The 21,587-nt window shown below is 57.3% G+C and overlaps 1 protein-coding gene across 4 annotated transcripts in view; it reads right to left on the bottom strand.

Annotated features, from left to right (window-relative positions):
• Positions 1-19,495, bottom strand: part of PACSIN1 (protein kinase C and casein kinase substrate in neurons 1) — a 55,885-nt gene extending 36,390 nt beyond the window's left edge. Inside the window, exon 1 of one of the 4 annotated variants that reach the window (XM_090025453.1) lies at positions 19,201-19,495. The gene's annotated coding sequence lies outside the window, so the exon portion shown is untranslated. Of the gene's footprint in view, positions 1-3,390; positions 3,478-4,156; positions 4,176-17,609; positions 17,631-19,200 lie in introns of those variants that run through there. The other 3 variants (XM_090025454.1, XM_090025455.1, XM_090025450.1) reach the window with 3 other exon arrangements.
• Between the last annotated feature and the right edge of the window lie 2,092 nt (positions 19,496-21,587).

Here is a 21,587-nt window from a genome sequence, read left to right as displayed (position 1 = left end):
GTGTCTTCTTTCCCTTTCTTTTGGCAGGGCCTAGGTACATTTCTGAGGACCTGATTATCTCCCCTCCCCCTTTCCTTTAAGTGTTTGCAGCTGCCACTAGCTGATAGCTCTGTACCTGCCATGGAAAGGAGCTTACTGCAAGGTTACGTCTGCAACAGAAGGTTAGAGAAGAGGCTGCTTCTCTCTCCAGAAGCACTTACTCGCCCTGCATGCTCCCCCCTCCCCCCGTTCATCTTTGGGACTTGGACTCGGGGGCAAGGGATGGATGGCGACTTGAGGGATCTAACGTCCTGATCCTGATCTCCCTGAATAATTTGGGCCCTGATAATGGACCACTGGTGTGTGAAGTTCAGCAAGCGCCTTTAGGCTGCTGTCTTGCTGGCTGCTCCCAGCTAAGCAGGATGGCCCTGGTCAGAATTTGGGAGGGGGAGATGCCCAAGGGAGGCTCTGGGTCTTGCAGGGTTTGGTGGTGCTCGCTCAGTAAGTGATGTTACCTCTGAAACTGAAGAGCCCAGCACAGCTCCTCGTATTGCTGTGATGGGGCAGAGGGTGCATCGGAGCCTCCTTGCTCTGGGTCAGTGCTGAATCCTGTGCTCTGGGGGTGTCTTGCTGCTGGGGAGATCCACAGGGAAGTCCTGATGGTTCACGATCACTGAAGTCTCCAGGCTACTGTGAAGCAGCAGAGCTACTCCTGGACCCAGCCACTTCCCAGGTCGAACTATCTCCATTCTGCCTCTGGTTTCAATCCGACAGGCAGTGGCTTTTGCGGGGAGTCAAAGTAGCCTGGCATGGTTGTGTACCGTAAGGCAGCTGCTGGGTCCCATCCCAGAAGGGACATTTTTTTGTTTCCAAGTGATCTGAGGCTGAGCCTGTAGCTGTCCTACCTTGAGCCCCCCTCTCTCCCCTGAGAGAGACAACTATAGGGTCAGGGTTTTAGTGGGCAAAGCCCCCTGGGATCCAGCTGGTGAAGGGGTTAGTATCATAGTGCTCAGGGTCAGAAGGGACCCAAACGGATCATCAGGCCCGAACCCCGGTTGTAAGAATGTAAAGCAGTTTTTAACAAAGCAAATCATTCTGCCCCTTGTCGCAGGCCCTGATCCCTCCAGGAGAGGGTTAAGGTAGTTCTGCCAACTCAGCGAGGCAAGTGGCCCTATCCCCCACCTGGGTATAAAGTAGGTAGAGGAGATCTCCGAGACTGAGGACCTAGGGTGTGAGCTGAGCAGCCTGAGAGGAGCCGTCAAACCAGGGGGAAGGATGCAGAGGAATTCTTTCCCCCTCTCTAATTATCAATTAAGCCAAACCCCGGCAGGAGGTGAGTTTGGACTGGACCCAACGTGTGGGTTTTGTTTTGGAGCAGGCTGGGAAAGGCTTGCGGTAGCATCGCCCGGATCCATCCTGCTACCCCCGGAGTCCGTGGCAGAACTCCCATTGACTTCCGTGTGAGCAGGATTTGATCCCAATCCAATGGGAGGATGGGTGATGCCTGGGGCTCAGCTGAAGAGATGTCAGTTAATGTAAATATAGGGGCAGACCCAGCACCAGGGTAAATCGGCATAGCTGCATTGAAATCAGACTCAGTCCCACGGCTGATCCGCAGACTGGGCTGGAGCAAGGCCCCGTGAACCAAAACTGCCTGACTTGCTACAGTACATGCGTGGGAGCTCAGCAAAGACGGAGGCTCCAGGGAGGGCTCTGGGTTCGGCTAGGGGAGGGGCTGAGGGGAAGGCCTGTTATAACCAGCCCAGGAACTGGCAGCTCCATAAACACGCCTGTGTGTGTTGGGGAAGGGGCTTCTGGACCGGCTTTCTGCTACCGGGAGTCATCATCCAGCAGCCCCAGTGCATCACGGCTCCCCTCTGCCCCTTTGGGAATTTGGCAGCTAGATTTTGGGGGGTTTCTCTAGTCTCATGCAGCGAACTCTCTGGCTGCAGCCCGGTGTGGTCCAACAGGACAAGCACAAGGCCACCTTGGCCCAAGTCCTCAAAAGGGGCAACCTCGGTAGCCCATTCAGTCCTGGAGGCTAATGAGCACCAATGCTGCTTGGACAGCAAGTCGGTGACGCGATCGAAGCAAATTAGCACCATCCGCGCGCATACACGGCGCAGCAAACCCACGAACCGTTCGCGCCACCGGAGTTCAGCGCATCCCTAACCCAGGTGACTGCTCCCATAGCCACAGGGTTTGTCAGGCACGGAGAAGACAGGAGCAACCTCTGAAAACAGCCATCGAGATCCAAATGTCCAAAATGCATGCTGGAGCGATGCTGATGCTGTGGGAGCGCGCATCCACTGCACCACTGCTACAAATTCAATCCGGTAACCACAACAACAAGCACCGACTGCCAGGCCTGGCCCCACGGCTTCTGCGCGGCGTCAGACAGGGTCCATCTCCCCCCCACCCCGCTTCCCCCCGGGCTGAGAAGACCCAACGACTTCCCCCAGGGCATCTCCAAGAGCGTGACGATCTCGCCATAAACCTGCCTGGCGCTCCGCGGATCAAAACAAGGCAAGGCTGCTCTCTCGGCAGCTTGCAGCCGAGACGCGCGTGCAGACGGCGGGGGGACGAGGGCTGCGGGGACGCCGGGTGGGATGGGCAGCCCCATGCATGACTCAGGCTCCGAGAAAGACACGGACTCAAAAATCGTGAGATTCAAAAATAAATGCATGGGTTTCACCCCCCACAACACCTGCCACCCTCTGTTTTCTCAGCTTTGGGAGAGGAGGTGGGTGCATTGCCAAGCCCTCCTCTGCAATCAGCTGGGAGCCCGTGGGCTCTTAAATGGGAGCTGCGATTCCCAAGACATCCCGGGATGCCAGGAGCCAGGAGCCGGGCTCCTGAGACGTCCCGAGACCTCCGGCTGAACCGGGAGGGCTGGCAACGCCGAGATGGCATCGGCACGCGCCCAGAGCGGAGGCCTTGGGTCCAAGGGGGAAAGAAAAAAGGACCCGTCTCCTCTCATTCATACCGGTGGCCCCCCCAGGGTCTCGGTGGAGTTACTCCTGATTTACACCATGCGCGGCCGGAGATGAGACCTGGCGGGGCTGGGCCAGGGAAGGGGGCGCGGGGGCGAGGCGGAGGAGCCGCTCGCTGGGTGCTTGGCCAAGGAGGGTCCCAGCGGGGTAAGGCGGGGGGCAGCGGGCCGACGGGCAGCCTCGGACACGGGGGGGGGGGGGCCCAGCCCGGCTACCCTCCAGCAGCTCCCTGCGTGGCGAGACGCTCTCGTGAGCGGGGCAGCACCCGTGCCCGGCTGCCCCCACGGGTGGCGGTGAGCGGCCCCCGGAGCCGGCCGGGGCCGAAGCTGCGGAGGAAGAGCCCCGGGGGCGCGGGGGGCACCGCAGCATCCCGGCCTTGCAGCACGCACCAAGCCCCCCCCCCATCACCCCCGCTTACCTGGGCCCGGGGCGCTGCGGGAGCGGGAGCGGGTGCGGGAGCTGCCGCCGCCGCCGCCGCGCCAGGACTGCGGGCACAGCGCCCTGCTCCTCCCTCTCCCCCCCCCGCGGTTGCCGTGGCAACGGGGGGATGCTCCGCGCCTGCCCCCCGCGCCATCCCCGCGTGGGAGGGACCCTTCCCCGCGCAGGGCAGCTCGCAAGCCCCCCGCCCTCCGGCTGAGCCCCCAGCTCCGCGCAGAGAAACAGGGCGGCTGGGACGCTGCGGACACGGACGCGGCCCCGTAGCCCGCCGGGGGCCGGACCCCTGGAGCAAGGAGGCCGGGGGCCAGGGGCAGGCGTGGGCGGGTGTCTGAGCCCGTGGCCCTGCGTGGGAGCCTCGTGGGCGGACCCAGCGCGGGATGCGGGCCCAGCGGCAAGGGGACCTCGCCGCCTGGCAGCGGGCTGCTCGGGGCTCGCTAGCGGGGTGCCAGGGATTCTCCCCGGAGGGGGGGGGCTTCATGTTCTGGCGTCTCAATGCCTAAAGCGGGCCCTAAGCACAGCCAGCCCTGGATCCACGCTGCCCCCAAGTGCAGGGCTGGGACAGGGCCCATCCGGAGACTGGCGGCTGCAGGCCGTGGTGGCCGAGCTTTTTCATCTGGGACTTTCTGTCCTCTCCAGAGCCGTCCTGCAGCGAACTCCGGCCTGGAGAAGTGCATCGAGGGTGAACAGAGCCCCAGTACCCCGCCTCTGAGCATGGGGGACCCTGGATGTCTCCTGGCTGTGCTCACCTCCCCGTTCTGCTCTTGCTTTGTGTTAGGATGGCAGCGTGCTCGCAGCAGTCACAGGCAGGGGCCTGGGCCGCAGGAGTTTGCTGAAGACGGTGTCAATGCTTCAGGCCTGCCGGAGCCAGTGGTTCCCGGCCACGTGGAGCCCAATCTGCTGCATCCCACTGTTGCTGCCCATTAGGATCGGCGTATTCTGGTCCCAGTACAGCGAGCACACCAGGGGCAGCTTTCCTAGCCTCACCCAGCACCCTCCCTGCCATCTCCTGCTCTCACTCCCGTGTCCTCCGAACCAGTTTGCTGCTCTGTTCAAGTCTCACCTAGAGGAAGCCAGGATCCTTTGAGTCCCAGGGGCTGTAAAAGAGGGCTCTTATCACTGACTGCATTGGACCTGGGAGCCAGTCTGCAGGAGGAGGTTCCTACTGGGGGTCCCCCTGAGGCTGCTGCAGAAATAAGTACCCTGCACTGGCTTTTAAAGTGCTACCGCGGGAGACACCACCTGAAGCAACTGGTCCGGAGATGCTGATGCAGCCTCATCACGGCGGTCTCTGATCTGCATTATATATGCTAATGTATTCAGGAAACAACATCCCCTTCTGTGAATTAATGGATGCATGTGTGAGAGGGAGAGATGATGGCTCCTGTCCCCCAGGACCCAGGCAGGATGAGAAGGGGCTTGTTTAGCTCATAACAGGGAATTTTGCTTTGTTTCGGTGCGTATGTGACTCCAGCTCTGGTTGGTGCTGAGTATTAGGCGCTGCCGGCGGGGGGAGTGCTCCCAGTGCACAGGGCTCCTGTTGCCACAGCTGTTCCCACAGGTGATCTCTGCGGTGAAGGTGAGCGGCTTAGGGATGGTTCCTTCGGAGCTGCGGCACTGGGGCAGAGACTCGCTGCTGGGAAGCTTGCCCTGCTCTAGGGATAACTGGGGGATGCTTTTTCTGCGGCTGGAGGAACGATGCCCAGAGAGGGACGAATGGGCCTGAAAGAGGATGACGCAAGGTGAGACTCCATGCGTGACGCCAGGAGCGCAGAGCGGCCTCTCCAAACATCGGGCTGGGACGAGCCCTACGGACCAGTCCCGGTGGCACGGCTGAGGGCTGTGGAGATGAGGTGCTCAGTGGGACATGGGCTGCTACAGCTTCCCTCCACTCCCAACTGCCTTAGCGCACCTCCCTTGCGCTCCTGCCTGCTGAGGGGAAGGCGCAGGGACAATTCAGCCAGCAAAAGGCCGGATTGCAGCTGCAGCAACAGCAACAAGGCTGTTTGGCTGCACCGGGTTGTTTTGTTGCTCGGGAGGTTTCAGATCAAGTTGCCTTGAGAAGGTGAGCCGGGTCCCGCGTGGTTCCAGCCCTGTCTCTGTCGCAGGCTCATCTTTCTTCCAAAGAGCAGGTTTGACTTCCTAATGCAGCGCAGTGGGGCACTCTGTCTTTGCTGCCCATCAGCCAGCCTCCTGTTTCCCGGCCTCCCTGCTTCAGCTGAGATACAAGTGCTGTAACTCATTCCCGGCGCGCGCACGCAGAGAATGCCCTGGGCCTGCAGAGCCTGGGGCCAGGGCTGGTTGCACCAACCGGGGTCTAAGAAGCACTTAGATGTCTAAAGCGCAATCCCCTGCCACACTGCTTGAGTCTGAAAATCCATTTCCTTTGTAACTCCTCTTCATCTGAGCCAGAGCCACAAAAAGCAGCAAGGAGAAGAAGGATACACCCACCTCGTGCAATAATATAGGTGCAATAGGAGACCACGTGGGCACTTACGTACTACTTACATGCCTAACAAGTAGGATCTGGCCCCTCATGTCTTCCGCCTGATTGTTCTGTCCCTGGGACTGCTGCTTTCCCCCCCAGGAGGTGGTTGAGTTTCAGCAGCGCAGTGCATGGGAGTGTTGGCCATTTAAGTGCCGGTGAGATGAACACTTCTCTGGAAGGGTTTAGAAAGCGATGGTTCTGCCTGGATTAGATGATCTCCTGAGGGTTGCCAGCCTTCTTTTCTCAGAGTCTCAGTAGAATATATTGCATGCTTCCCTTTTAGGATCAAAGAGTCTTTAGAAATGTAAAATCCTGGTCTTTCAAAGGATCTGCTTCTCTTAGGATGCAGGACTTCTTATCTTAGGGCTGTCCATCACTATAGACCAGGGGCAGGCGATTATTTCGGGCGGAGGGCCGCTTACCGGGTTTTGGCAAGCCATCGAGGGCCGCATGACAGGCAGCCAGGGGCAGATAAATATTAATTGTCTACATTTTTAGGGGCCCCACGGGCTAGATAGAATGGCCTGGTGGGCCACATCTGGCCCATGGGCCGATGTTGCCCACCCCTGCCATAGACTCTATGACTCTTCCATATAAAATCAATAGCAAACCCAGCTATAATGGTGCCGGACCACCAGAAAGCGCAGAATCTCTGTCCAGTTTGGACTCGGGAACCTTTCAAACTCAAAGGAGGGGCTGGGGCCCAGTGACGGAGCCTCAGCTCTGGCCTTTTGCCTGCATGGTGACCTGGTCTCGTGCCGCACCTGAAGCGGCAGAGTCAAGTTAAACCTTGTATTGTGATTGAGGGAGATGGATCTGCAGATAACAGGTGAGCAAAAAACCCCTAATCGGGCCCAGTTTGGAGTTCTCCTAAGTATCAGCACTCACGGTAAGTCTAATATATGCCTGATGGCTGTAAGGTAAAATGAGACCTTCCCACATCAATTGTGTGAGAACGCTTTGCAAGTGGAATTCCCAGCCATCGAAGTTCGATCCTGCTGTAACCTCTAGCCAAAATCCAGCTCTCCATCCAAACTCTCGCCACCGTCCCCTCACCTATCTGTGACATGAGCAACCATCTAGTACTGCAGGCACATCTCTAAATTGCCTCCAAAGCTCTCCGGAGTTACAGGATCTCCTGCTAAATTTTACACCAACAAGCTCTCCCTGGGGTTTTCCCACAGTCGGCAAGGCCAGAAATACCGGTTGTGAAGCCAGTTGGAGGCATTTCCTCAATGTTGCATCCAGCAGTGATTGGAATTAGCAAGTAAGGAGGAAGCCCAGGATCTGAACTCTCTTCAAACCTCAGAAAGAGTCCGGACTGTGTTTGGGCTGAAGTTTCACTGAAGAAACCGTCCTTGATCCATGATGGCTTCAAGGCTCTGGAGTATCTAGGAAGAGCCTGGGGGATATTGCTGAACAGCTTTTGCAGAGTCTAGTTATAAATCTTCAACATACAGAGTCTAGATGTCCCTAGGGGTTGTTAATGGGCTCAGGGAGTCTTTCTTCTCGATGGCTGGTGGCCTCAAGCAAGTGTGTCCAGAAGCGACTGCCTTCTGATAACTGGGATGTGTGCGCAATGAGCTGTTCGTTCTCCAGTCTCCATTTGTGGCAGACAGGAGTCCGCTACACACAGAACCACTGTCAGGTTTGATGCTGCTTGGCTTTGTATTGATAGCCTTAGCAGGAGAAGTCTAGGTCTGGACAGGACCCTCCGGCTACGGGCTGGGAAGGCAAGAATGGGCTCATGAGCAGCAGGCTCTTATCGGCAGCAGATCTCTCCATCTCGGCTTGCTTCCCTGTGAAATGCCAGTAATAATTCATTTCCTCAGTAGGAGGGGAGGGGACAGTCCTCACAACCAAGAACTTCGGGGACTGCCTGTTGCATGGAGCTGTCTTGGTGCCCTTACCGTCACAGAAGAGGTGCATCCAGGTCATGATTGGGATCTGTCAGTAGGGGCCTGCCCTGTGCAGTGGGTCTCTGCGCCTAACCCAGGAATGCCAGTCTCCTGGGGCCTCTGGCTGACCCCACATTCACAGGGCGAGCCCTGCCTTGCATTTGAACCCACTTGGCCACCAGTTGCTGTTGCATGTGGCAAGTCATGCCTGCTTCTGTAAAATCAGGCCCTTTGTGGGAAGCAGCAGCCGACACAGGCAGGAAATCAGACCTGGTTTATTGTGATTCTCGGGCTGCTAAAATGATTTTTCCTGCAGCACCAAGGAAACCTGAGAAGAAGGCTAGATTGGCCCACGCTCAGCTCCATGCAGCCACAGCTCGTCGTCTGCTTGCAGCACCTGAGCTAGCTCGTCTCAGCCGAGCTCGGTTGTCTCTCCGTGACGCTGCAGTCTGAAGCGCCGATAGATCTCCCAGTGGAAGATCGGTAACCCAGTGTCCTGGGGAGTGTCCTGGCAGCTGCTGATCCGACCTTTGGCTCCAGATTGGAGTCATGCTGCCAACACTTGCCAGGCAAAAAGGAGTCGTCTCTCCTCCTCTCAGCAGCAAGAAAGAAATGAAGAATTTATCTAGCAGCTCAGGCTGGGCAGAGGCATACAGTTCTTCTCCCTCTCCTGCAGCTGGGACAGTAACACCGGAGAAAGCTTCATTGCATCCGGGTGCTGCTGAGGAAGGGAGAGGAGGCAGCACTTAGGGGACAGTCAGCTTTTCTCCCTGTAGGAGCCGGGCTGAGGCCTCCTTCCATCTAGTTTAATCTTCCATTTCAGTGCCCTGAAACACCCAGGAGGTCTGAGTGCCAGTGCAGATCATCAGGGCTGGCACTTCTCCGAGCTGTGCCCCTCTCAGCTTAGGCTCCTCTTTGATCCTGGGAGTCAAGGGGGCCTTGCCATAAAGTCAGGGGCAAATGCCATGCTGCCCTGCAGGGCTGGCCTGGGCTCTACCCCAGTCAGCGGGGTAGGGGGCAGATTCTTGCTGAGAGTGGGGCAGAGGGCGAGTCCCTGAGGGTCTCGAGTGGTGCTGAGCTCTTGCCCCCGTTTTCTCCAGGCCCCTCCAATTTCCAGCCACGGCTGCGCAGAGCCGGGCGCCAATCCCTGGAGGCGGCTCCGTCTTGCAGCAAGAATGCAAAGGGAGAGCTATTTGCATCTCTAATCAGCAGCGGAGGATAATTGGGCCCTCTGCATCTTCAGAAAGCCTGCCATTGTGGAAGGCCAGCCTGCGCAGGTGCTGCCAGAGCCTGGGCTCCCACCACAACAAGCAGCCTTTTGTTTGCTAATAACTAGCCCTGAAGGCATCCTCCTTCCGGGGAAGGGCCATGGCCTGGGACATAAAGGCCTCTGTTTTTCTGGGAAGCTGCTTGCTGCACAATGCCCCCAGGAAGAAGCTGCTTGTGGGGCTGGGGAAGGGGCCTGATTCCCAGCAAGGTTACCAGCGCCAGCTTCGGGACCAGACTTGACTGCAGTGCCCTGGGTCCTTTGCACGCACGTGGGGTTGGGAGGGGGGACAACGCCTGTGCGAGGTGCAGCCCAGGAGGATGGAGCCCTAGCTTGGGGGCCAGGTTTACAGAGGGAGTCAGGCCCCTACAGAGGCTGGCCGGTGCCTCGTAGGGTTTACGCAAGTGCCCAGGCAGCTGAGGGGCCTGACTGCCACTTGCAGCTTGCTCCCCTTTATCTGCAGCCAAAGTGGCTGCAAAGTGAGGGGCTGCACAAGCCGTGGTCCTGTCAGCTGAGCTCACTGCACACGGGAGGGATTCCTGCCACACTGCCCCCCGCAGCCCCTTTGCGTGCCACCCGCCCCTTCCCCTCCTTTCAGGGCTCATTGGATAACCGTGCCCCATGTCTGGGGCTCTGGGTGCTCCATTCCCCACTCGTTGTCACACCATGACAGAGGTTTCCCCCATGCCCACCCTGCCACCATGATAAGGGCTCTGTGCGTGACCCATATCAGGGTCCCCCATTCTCTTTCCCATCAGAGCCCCCTCCCTGTCTCATTTGTGTCTGGGAGACAAATTGTTCCAGGTGTTGGTCTGTTTTGCTCCATGGAGAAACCGGGTATGTGGAAAGATGTTACCAGGTACCATCAACTGGGTCCCTGGACAAGTGCCAAGGTACCTGGGGCTATGGCTGGCTACCAAGAGGCTCCCTGTGTGCCCTGGTTCCCCTCTCATGTCTCCAATTTTCTTCCCTAAGGTCAATTCATCAGTGGTTTCATCCTGTCCTAGGACATACCCAGAAATTGTGGAGTTCACGGGATGTAGCGTTCAGATGCTATTGTGTTACAGGCAGGCTCAGGATCGCATGAAACAGGGCTGGGAGGGACCTCGAGAGGTCATCTAGTCCAACCCCAGCTGATGGCAGGCTCATGCCAGGCAACACCGTGGGAAGTAGAGCGTAAAGCCTTGCAGAATCAGCCAAAATCTTTTGTGTGTGAAAGCTGTTCCCAGAGCTGTTGCTTAGAAATGACAGGGCATTCTCAATTAACCTTAACTCTGCCCTCTGCCCCCCTGCTCCACTCTGCTGTTCACAGCAGACTGCTGTCCTGGCCTTATGAAGCTTAATTCTGGATGCTCCCATAACACACTGAGAGGGGCCTTGTTGCCATAGATCTGAAAGCACTTTACAGGAGGGGGCAAGTCTCATGACGCCTATTGTATGCTTGGAGAAATACCAGCACAGAGGTAAAGGAAGTCACCTGGCGCCTGGGATGGGGCTTCTCAGCCCTGGGCTAGAAGGACCAATCTTTGTGGAGAGAGCACAGCCTGGTTTCCTGGGATTTCCAGTCCTCAGCCTCTCTCCTGGATCGGTCGGCACCAAAGGCAGAGACAAGTTTGTCAGTGGGGACGAACTGGACCCAGACTCACTGAACCTATTTTCCGCGGGCCGCTGAACTGTCACGTGCTGGACTCGGCTTCAGTTGCTGTCCCGAGACGCTGTTTATCTCCATGATGCTGGACAGATGGACACTGGCACCGAGGTCAGCTCACTCCTTTTGAAGATATCTCCCAATCAGACTGAGAATCAGGGTCTTGTTTTACCTCCTTTGTCTTTGCCCTCTCTCTTGTGTGCATCCCAGCTGGTCCCTGGATCAGATATCAGGTATCCCAGCGAGGTGGTTCCTCAGCAACTGTAACCATGAGACCTTGCCGTGTCCCACAGCATGAGCACAAGGCTGGCATGGATTATGTATGATCTCCGCAGCGCTGGCAGCTTGCTGGCTCTTCGTATCAGCCTACTCATTAGCGATGCAGTCGATACCCAGGTGGTAGCTGAACGCTGGTATCCGTGTAAGGGAATCCTGCCCTGCCCTTGCCTACATCGTTCCAGCTCTGTGGGCAGAGGGCTCCTGTCTCTTCGGATGGCTACAGCAGGGCACGTTTGCTTCTGCTTCCCTTGACGTCCTGGCAAATGCCTGTCGACTTGCATAGGACAAAACCAAGGCTTTGAATTCAAGCATGCACATGGGGTACGGCTATGTGGTGCAATGCCTAGAGCTGCCCATGCTAGCTTTGACTGCCCATCCGGTCTGCCATGCAGAAATATTAGCTCCAGGAGATCTGCATTACGGCGGAGCTCTGCCTGGGATGACTGGCCCTGCTGATGTGGCTACTTAGGGAGGCTAGCTAGGGTAGCTCTACATCGGGGCGGGCAATTATTTCGGGCGGAGGGCCACTTACTGAGTTTTGGCAAGCCATCGAGGGCTGCATGACAGGCAGCCAGGGGCAGATAAATATTAATTTTCTACATTTTTTAGGGTTCCCGTGGGCCGGCTACAATGGCCTGGCAGGCCGCCTTTGGCCCATGGGCTGCATTTTGCCCACCCCTGCTCTACATGGTGCTGTGTACAGAAGTCCACACAATAGCATGGCTAAGGTGAGGCAAAGTCCCCGAGTCTGTCTTTGTGTCCCTAGAGCCTCGGCTGTCTGCCTCGGCTGGGAATACAGGTCGCTAGACTGGTCTGGAAAGCTTCCCTTTCCATGGGAGGTGAGGCAGGTTCTTTCCCCTTCCCCAAGATTAAAGTTGTGCAAAGCAAGACTGCCCTTTCCCCATTGCTGTCCTTGTCCTTACAATACTCCGCTTCCGTGCAGGCAAGAGGAGCACTTACCATCCTGACTCGGTCACTTAAAATGTCCCTCGTGCCTCCCATGCCATGGAGAACCTTGCTTCCAGATCTGGACCTGCAGCTGGGCTCCTAACATGCCCTCCCAAGATGGGCTGGTGCACTAGCCGCCTCTCCACACTTAGCTCGGAGGAGCCCCAAGGCAGGGTGGACCTTAAGAGAGCTGCTTAGAGATCCCTGCAGTCTATAGAAGCCCTCCGGGCTGTCAGAGGGCACCGCTGGGCTTCAAGCACTGCTCTGCTCTCAGCGGTCCGGCATGGCAAGGCTCATGCAGCTTGGAGAAGTCGCTGCAGCAAAATCTTCCACCTTCCTGTGTTGGTATGTGCTACGCCCACCTGCCTGCCTGAGCCTGTGCATGTGATTCATAAAGGCTGTGCAGCAATCTGCTTGTGCCTCACATGAGCTATCAACATGACCCTTGCGTCAGCGTGCAGCAGCCATCCCCGGTCATGTCACGAACGTGAGTTGCAGCAGCTGGCTGCAGCACCTGGGACAGTCTGCAGATCAGCTCTGGGCTCCATCAGCACAGTCTGCAGGGGCTTGCTCCTGAGACCCACAAGGACTTCCAAGCATTGCAGCTGCACTGGCTCAGCCAGGCGTCTTGGCTGTACCCCACGGGGCCTTGCTCCCACCTGGAAGGGGCTGCAAGGTTCCTGTCTCTAAGCCAGGGATGCTCAACTCTCCCTGCAGGCTGCAGAAATGGGGCAGGGATCCAGCCCGCGTGTGGGGATTGCCCATGGGCCTGGTCCAGTGCATTGTCCCAACCCTGCATGCCAGATCTGGCCATGAAGTGCTCTGTGTGGTGGCCCTACTGCATGCCAGCATGATTCAGCCCCCAGACGCATCATCTGGGCACAGAGCTCCCCATGGGTCTGGAAATTTGGCAGTGGGCGAGTTGCAATTAATACCGTCACTACTCCCCCACTGCCAATTTTTTGGCGATCCCAGGGCTGGATGACAGGCTGGATCAGGCCCACAGGCCAGAAGCTGAGCACCACTCCTGCAAGCAATGGTGCTTCAGAAGGCTGAACATGAGCGCCACGGCTGCCAGTCACAAAGCGGGTCCTGCTATCCCGCTTCTGGAGAAGCGTTATCACTTGGTGGGGGAACTGAATGCCAAATCCAGCAGATAGGGCTCACTAATGTCCCTGCAGCAGTTTCCACGTAGGGACCAAAGAAGATGCGGTGCAACTCCAGAGGAGCAGCCACCAGCTATATTAGCCAGGAGCTTGGTTTGCAGTGTAGCAACTCCTCCTCCGCATCTCATTCCCCTGATCTCGCTCTTCCTCCATCTCTCCCATTTTCTTTCCCTTTCTTCCTCACTCTTCTGTAGCTTGTCTTGCAATGCACAACCAGCCTTGTGCAATCTTGTTACAGTTAAATCTATCTTGCCTCTCTGGGAAGCTTTATCTGTACTTGCAGCCTATTAATCACTATTCCACTGGGGAAACAAGGCCAGGGCCAAAGCTGCTGAAGAGGATCGGGTCACAGCCTGGCTGGTGGTGACAGGCACTTGTCAACTGAAGATGGCTCGGATAAGGGCTGGGGAGGTCCTGACACAGCAGGGTTACAACTACGGGGAGTTACCTGGTTTGGCAAGAAATCAAAACCTGAAGTCTTTTCTCTCTCTTTGTCCATCCTTATCTACAGTGGTACCCAAGCTGGCGGTGGTGGCTTTGACCCTGACAGGCCAGTGAAATAAGTCTGGGGTATTTACATTTCGCTTGTCAAAGATTCCTCCAGGGCAGCTGGATTCTGGTTTTCTGCTCTTTCCAAAACCTGGTGTCACGTGAAATTCAACAGCTGCTGCTTTTGAGCCCCAGAAATGGCTGCATTTTTATCATGGCTCATTTCCCTCTTGTTGTGCGTGTGTTAGTCATGCCTTCTACCTTGGTTTGCCAGGTGGCTCGGGGGCCTCTTGCAGTGCCACCACTCTTGTGATGCACATGGTATGCGGTGTATTCTCAGAGTCCCAGCTGCCAGCCCCATGTCACCAGGGAATCTCAGCTGCCTGGGAAGTGGCTAGTCCTTCTGACTGCAGAGGGAAGCTTGGAAATGTGGCTGCTGTGGCAAATACATGGGAAACAGCACTTGCTGGTGGTTAATTCTCACCATGACCATGAAGCTGCTTGTATCTTTACATCCTGGCTTGGGTTTGGGCCCAGCACCACTGTTGGGAGGGGGTTGCGGGGTGCGGAACAAAGGAACCGGAGCTCTTGGGTCCTTTCCTGGTCTGTGTTGCTGTGACCTTGGCCAAGTCACTTAACCATGCAACCACCCTGCAGCACAGAGGTCATGCTCACCTATCTCAAGACAATCCCAGGGCTTCATCACAAAGTGCTCTGAGATCCTGGGGCAAAAGGCAGAGCGTGCAGCCCGTTGCTTCGGATTGGCATGCAGCCTGGCTTTTCAGGCGGAAGAGGAGAGTTACATTAGGCATGGGTCCGACCCAGAACCAAACAGCTCAGCCCGTGGTGGTGTCCAGAACTACATCCGGTTCTGGACTTTGAAGCTGAGCCTTTTGTCTGCCACAGGCCCAAACCCTGAGTCTGCATCTGCACTTACCCCGTCTCTGTGCTTGGATTTGGATCTAAACTTCCTGACTCCCTCCCCAGTTGGCTGGAGCAAAACCCTGACTCTGAGCTGCCTTTAGCTTGGGAAAGCTCCATCTGCAGCCACTTCTGCTTCTCTTATTATTCATCGGACTTAGCTGGGAATCGGACTTCTCTGGGATGTCATGAGCATCGCAGGAGTAGCCACTATCTCCTATGGAGGGCTGCTGCATTGGAGCAACATGGGGATACTGTTAGGAATATGAGGAATAGCTAGGATCCTAGGAGAGCTGCTTGGTCGCCACCGGATCAAGACCACCACGGGCTCACCCAAGCCAGACAAGGTTGCACGTGATCCTCCTGCACTTCCACCACTGATGAAGGAGAGAGAGAGAGCAATCCCTTGGTGCCTCCATGCTGCCGCTGCCTTCAGAGACGTGGGGGGAGCTGCTGCAATGTGCCAGGGAGCATCTCCGAGGCAGAGTCCGCATTAGCATTTCTGCAGAGGCAGCTCTGAGCCACTGCAGTGAGGAGAGCAGAGCTTGGGTTTTAATCTGGTTAGCAGAGTGCTCGCAGCTTCCCTTCCAAGGCAGGTGCAAGGACAGCAAATAGGCAGCAAAGAAAGCTGCAAGCCGGGCCCTGGCTGGTGGTGCAAAATCAGACTCTGGTGAACCGGCAAGGGGCTGTTCGCTTACACATGCCGTGCGTGCAAGTCGCTATAGGAGCTGTGTTAAATCAGACAGGGTAATCACCCTTATGGCTGTAGTTCCTCTGCGTCTGGAATTTTAACGGCAGCATTGTGACCCAAATATGATGGGAGACGTGTGGCACGAGCAGGGATGAGCCGGGTTTGGGATGAGCAAGGGATTGTCACGGGCCCGGAGCCTGTCTCGGAAACCAAGGGTCAGGTAGCTGGGGCTGTGTCCTGTGACACGTGGCGTACCTGCGCCGTACGTAGTGTGCATACAATACAGTAGTTCTACCGCAGTACGAATAATAAACTGTAAGAGCAATGGCTGGTGCTGTTTAATTGTGTTTAAATTCCCAGCGCTCAGGCAAGGAGGGGCAGATCTGGTGGCTGCCATCTCTGGGTGCAGGGCTGGGCAGAGAAGGGGGAAAATTCCCCTCTGGGGTAAAGACTGAGACTGGTGCTTCCTGCCCATGTCCATCTCAGAGAGCTGCCAGGCTGGCAGGAAGTGGCTGGATAGGGGTGATACACTCAGGACAGCCCGGAGTAGCAGTAGCAGTTACTGAGTCCAGCCTGATGGAGCCAGCGCCTAGGAAAGCAAACCCGGGGCAGGAAGGGACAGGGTCACCGTCCCAGCCGGTAGCCTGACTGTGGTCTTCAAACTGCCTGTGTCTGTCCAACCCTACTTCACTTCCCTGCAGAAGGGCCAAGGGGGGCAGGAAGGATGGCCCAGTGGTTAGAGCGCAGGCCTCAGATCTGGGCTCACCGCTTGGCTGCCTGTCTCTTGTGCGGCTTGCCGCAAAATGATTTCCTCTCTTCCGTTCCCTAGCTGTACACTAGCGTCGCCCTGCCTTGCGGGGCGCTCTGAGGGCGGATGCTTTAAAGACCCAGCTGCTAGGAAGGCAGAGAAGAAGGAAGCAGGGCTTCAGCCTGGAAAGCCAAGTGGAGCCCCAGCCCCAAAGGCCAGGCGGGGCAGGGAGCTCAGCCTGCTTCTGTTCCCACCCCCTTGGGCTTGTAGGTCAGAGCAGCAGAAGCAGGGAGCGGGTGGTGGCACCTGCCTTAGTTGAGCCCAGGTAGCTACGAGTCTGCAGCGCTTGGAAGGAAGGAGCAGGTGCCTCCCCGCACCTGCTCAGCACGCACGGACGGCGCAGAGTACAAACTCCTCTTCCTCCTCCACCCCGGCACCAAGGGCCTGACCACGAGAGAGCAGCTGAGACCCATCCGCTCCAGGGCCTGCTCCTCTTGCCTTGCTCAGCCCGTGCCCTAGCTTCTCCCCTCCCTTGGGAGAAACAACCACACTTGCCTCTTGCAGCAGCAGAGCCCACTTCGCCATCTCCCAGCAGGGCGCTCACCCGCCCAAGGGGTGGGAGCCTGGTAAATACTGCCTGCCTTTCCCAGCACAGGCCAGGGCAGGGGCCCACGGTGACTTGAGAGAGCTGCCTTGGAACGGGGAGGAGGAGGAGGAGAGACCCCCGGCAGCAGAGACACCCTCCTGCCCACACATGCTGCATGTGCACGCAGGGACCCTGATGACTGCTCTGGCTCCAGCTCCCCAGGCATCTCCCAGGTGAGTTGCAGCAGCCGCGCGAGCCAGTGCTACCAGCTCCTTGGTTCCACCTGCCCTGGCTGCTAGTACCAGCTGCCCCTCACCGAGCGCGTGAACCACCAGCCAGCCATGTGGAGCTGGGGCAGGCACGGGAGGTCCAGGGAGAGCGGATGTACAGTATGCAGCAGGCAGTGGGTGTCCCCTGGGGTTCCCGGCTACAGGCTGCAGCCTAATGACGGTCTGAGCAGCCTGTTCGGGTTACAGCGCCTGGCCTGGCGTCCGGAGGACATGTCTAGACAGCGGAGTCTAGATGCAGGCGCTGGGGCTGGGCGTGGTCCGGTACAGGAAGCAGATGGAGATCGGATACCCAAGGCAGGCAGGGAGAGCAGCCAAGGGCAGCCTGACATGGGAACCAGGGCCCAGCCCCCCGGTCTGTGGTTCCTGAAGATGAAGGGGAGGTTCTGCTGATTTCTCTGCAATGGGGGAGTTTTCCAGCCTCTTGAACTTGGCATCCGCCAGTCGGCTGTCGTTCCCTAGATGTTTCATTCCTGCTCCCCACAAAGCCCCCAGGCAGACAGCACCCCCCGCCCCCCGCCCAAGTCAGCATCCCAGGCCTGCTTTGCCTCCACTGGGAGGGTGTCAGTGGAGCCCCTTTTGCCTTCAGGACCCCAGTTCAACCCAGCACGGCCCATCCTCAGCCTGGGGATCCTGGGTGAGGAGCCTGCATTCTCAGTTTAACTCCTCACGTGGTCTTGGGCTCCAAAACACCAGCCTGGTCTGAGAGCCAGGCCTCTCCCCCATCTACCCACTGCTCTTCCTGTCTATTTAAGAAAGTGAGGGCCAAGTTCAAAGACACCTTACATTTTGGCGCTCTGTGCACAGCTCCAGCTTCCTGCCACCTGCTTCCTGCCCTTCGCATTGGCAGGGAAGGGACGGAGCATCCCCAGGATGCAGGCGGCCCGGGGGACGGAGGAACGGTCTGAAGGGTCTCTTTCAGCTGGCAGAGTTTAGAGCCGCCCTGGGTCAGTTTGCCTTAGAGGCAGAAAGGAGGAAGCAGAGAAATACGCCCCCGATGCCTCATTTGTACCAGAACAAACGTGGCAACATAGCATCACTGGCGCTCTAGACAGTGAACTGACTCTTCCCCATCCGTTGGGCATCCCCCCTGTCTCGCCCAGCTGCAGCAGCGCTCGCAGCCTCGCTCATCGCGCCCTGCTCTTTCTACTCTGCTTCGTGCGTTCTGTGGGGCTTCGCGTAAAGCAGGAAGGACGCAGATTCGGCAGCGTTCGTGGGTCGCTAGTTCTTAAATGCAGCACAGCTGAGCTCAGACCCGTGCCAGTTTCTCAGCCTTTGAGACCAGTGGGAAAAGGAGGGAGTGAACTGGGCTCTCTACAAGGGGGTCTGGAAGCCACAGTCCTCGGGATCGAACTCTGGGGCTGTGCAATGTGGCCATGCAACAGGGGCATGGACCTGGAACAGCATTTGGGTGCAGCTGTGATCCCAGCAGCAGCAACCCTGGAGTAATCTGAGCTAGACTGTGTGTACAGGCCACTGCTGGAGCAGGGGTGTATATTACTCTGATTTAAGCAGCCCCTGCCTTAGGGTCGGGAGGGAGTCTTGGGGTGCAGAGTGTGGGCCCAGGGCTCTCTCCTTCCCCACCTTCACGTGGGGCTTTCTAACCAGCACCTTCCAGCCTTTGGCCCCAGGTAACAGCTGCTGGGCTATGTGTATGAGACCTGTTATCCACACGTCCCATGCGCCACACAACAACGGGTGTAAAACCATCCAGGTTTGGTATTACAGTGGGCATTCACCTTATGCTCTGCTCCTTCTGTGATCACAGGGGGCCTGATCCGGCCAGGGGCTGAGTGCCCACAGCTCCCATGGTGCCTTAGTCCTGGTGACACCGCCTCCAGGTCCTGCGCAGTTTGTGGCCCCTTTATTTAGGGCATTACACTGCTCCATGCGCAGCTGGCCAGTGCAGAATGGAGTCGCGGGGCCTCCTGTCATTCTCCTACCAGCAAAGTCACTGGGCAATGGCGCCTGGGCTGAGCAGTTCCCGGTGGCGCAGCCGGAAGTCCCCCGATCGCAGGGATGTCTAGCGGAAATCCAGCATAAGCAAGCGGGGAGCATGTCCCTGGCATGGCGTTGCCCATGCCGGGTGGGCATGGATGAGGCTGCAGAGCTCAGGAGAAGAACTGGATGCTGCCTTACCAGCTCTCCACTGCCACCGGCCCATCCCACTGCCACGTGAGAGTCCTCCTCTCTCCCTAGCATTCACTAATAGCAAGTCAACTGGAAGGTGGGGAAGTTCCCCCTGCCACAGCCGCATCTCGGCCACGGCTCATGTGGTGCCGGGGGCACCCGCCTGGCTACAAAGCCTGTCACCGCGTTGGTGCCAGCCCCACCCAGCACTCAGCCTCGAGTGCCCGCAGCGCCGCCTGGGACATACCTTTGAGGAGGGATGGTGGAGGTCATCGGATCATGGGGGGCCAGGTGCCCACACCTGCCCGGGGCGGGGGTGCTCTGCTGGCGGACTGGCTGGCTGCCTGCGAAGCCTGCTGGGTCCGTCTCTCTGGCTCCGTCTGCACACTGGAAGGAAGGTCATAGCAGATGGGGAGGAGGGGGTAAAGATCAGCACGGGGATTAGAGAGGCATTTTTAGCCAGCCAATCCTGGGCTGGGCTCTGGGTAATGACTCTGACAGCGCAAGGTGAAAACACGACTGCGGGGAAGGCAGTAAATTAGCGTAGAGCTGCACCCGCCTGTCCTGTCCTGGGAGAGACACTTTGCAGTCCCACTCTCCGCCCCCATGGGTTTTCCCCCAGGGTACTTCCGTCCCTCGCTTGCCCTTCTCCTCCCTCTCTTCTTCCCACTGCCTCTTCTCATTCCTCCTAGCTTTTACTTCCCCTTCCTCGCCCCCACCACCGCACGCGCTCGCCCTTCCCCCGAGGCTCAAAGTCTCAGGCTCCGGGTCAGCTCCTAGCTGCATCTACAGACACCGCCCTGCTCCCTGAGACGTTGAGTGGGGGCGACACGGTGTTGCCAGGTCCCAGCCAGGTGCCCTCCCTGTGGGCAGGGGGGTTGAGTGAGGAGCAGCCCCTGCCACCCCCTGTTCCACTCATTCTGGTGGTGGGGGACACCCAGGTAGCTGGTGGCTTGTGAGGACATCTACATCTCAGAGCCCCAAGCCCTCGCTGTCACTTCTTCACCCTTGGGCCATCCCCATCTTTCACACTCAGCTTTTCAAGGCAGGTTCCCTCGCTCAGACTTCCCTCTTCCATGTGCCGCCTTAGGGACTGCACCATTTCCATCCGTTCACCCAGCATGACGGCAGTGTTAAAAAGCCGTGGAGAGAATACAGATCCCCTAAAGTGGGGCCACCTTAGCCAGTCCAACGGGGCGTTACCCCTGGAAAAATCAAGGGGAAAACTCTACCAGCATCAGTTGCACTGGTTTAGGTTTCTTCTGTTTGCTTCCATCCCGGACTAGCTGAAAAGGCAAACAGGTGGTTACCTGCTTCCTGCCAGGGTGCGGCACTGCAGTAGTGCCAGCTACCCTGAAGCACTGCACTTCTGCCCCTTTCTGATCCTCAGTGAGGTTTCCACGGGTAAGGAACCCAGTGTCAGTTATGCTGCTGCGTATAACAGTCTGTCCACGCTAATAGGTACCACGGGCCCGACCCTGCTCCCTTCCTGTGCTGTGCTGCTGCTTCAGGGAGATGGATGCAGAGCTGGAGAGCAGCAAGGCACCTGTCAGGCTCCTTACCTCTCCAAGACTTAGATATACCATCTCACTCTGATCTCATGTGATCTCACTTGTATCACCCTCCCATTATTTGGGACAGGACTGTTAATGTGCTGATACAGAAACAGGAAGAGATATAGGGGCACCTCTAGTGTTGGTTACACAATGCAAATCCCAGGAAGTCTGCAGGGCTGTGCTAGCTAACTCAGTGCCCAGCGTACGCCAGGGAGCTTGGGTGATGGGAACAGCTATTTTTATGGCCCAGGGAGTAAATATTGACTTAGGTGAGATCAGCATTGGCCAAGAAAGCACATCAGCCTTGAGCCTCACTCTGTGAAGGTGACAGTTGTGCAGAGTATTATGTCCTGGGGGGCAGGTATGGAAACCAGACAGCCCGAAGGTCGGTGTACAGGAATACAGGCACGTACAGCTACCAGGGCAGGGCTTGGGACTTGGTTACTTTACATCTTATGTAGCCACTCCCAGCAGCCCAAAGTGGATGCCAAATGCCAGCTCAGGAGGGCACTGTGTTCCCAAGTAAATAACTGCACAAAGTGTATGGCACAGGCAGTAGCTCCTCAGGTTGCAGGCAAGTGGGCATGTCTGTAGGTATCTATAGGCAGGTCTAGATCATGGTGGAGCAGATGCAACTTTTGGTCCATGCCTGGCTCTTCTTGGTAGTGTAGACGTGTTACATCTCTGTTGGTATCACTGATCAACTGGGAGCCTGCTCTGCTGGGGACTGTGGGCCACTGTAAGCCAAGCATGCAGGGAGAAAAGAATCAAGACGAAAGCTTTTTGTCTACCCTCTAGTGGCTATTTTAAATATCATGCTCCTTAGCACAGGAAATGGCCTGGTGTCCTACAGCTCTCAGAGTAATTAGGAAGAAGATGGATGTGCCTGGGAAAGAAAAGGCAGAAGCCTGGCTCATGGCTGGCTGCGCCTGTAATGGTCGCCGGGGCAGATGCTGCTCTTGCTTACCCTGGTTCAAATCCAGTGGAATCACTGTATTAACTTGGTTTTAGGAAGAGCAGAACCAGGCCCTGGGTCACTTCCTAAAAAGCCAAACCTCTGCATACCTGGTATGAAACA

This window comes from Crocodylus siamensis, chromosome 13 (genome assembly GCF_052110815.1).
Source record: "Crocodylus siamensis isolate JL-2025a chromosome 13, ASM5211081v1, whole genome shotgun sequence".
NCBI lineage: Eukaryota > Metazoa > Chordata > Crocodylia > Crocodylidae > Crocodylus > Crocodylus siamensis.
This window is presented reverse-complemented; position numbering and strand designations above follow the sequence as displayed.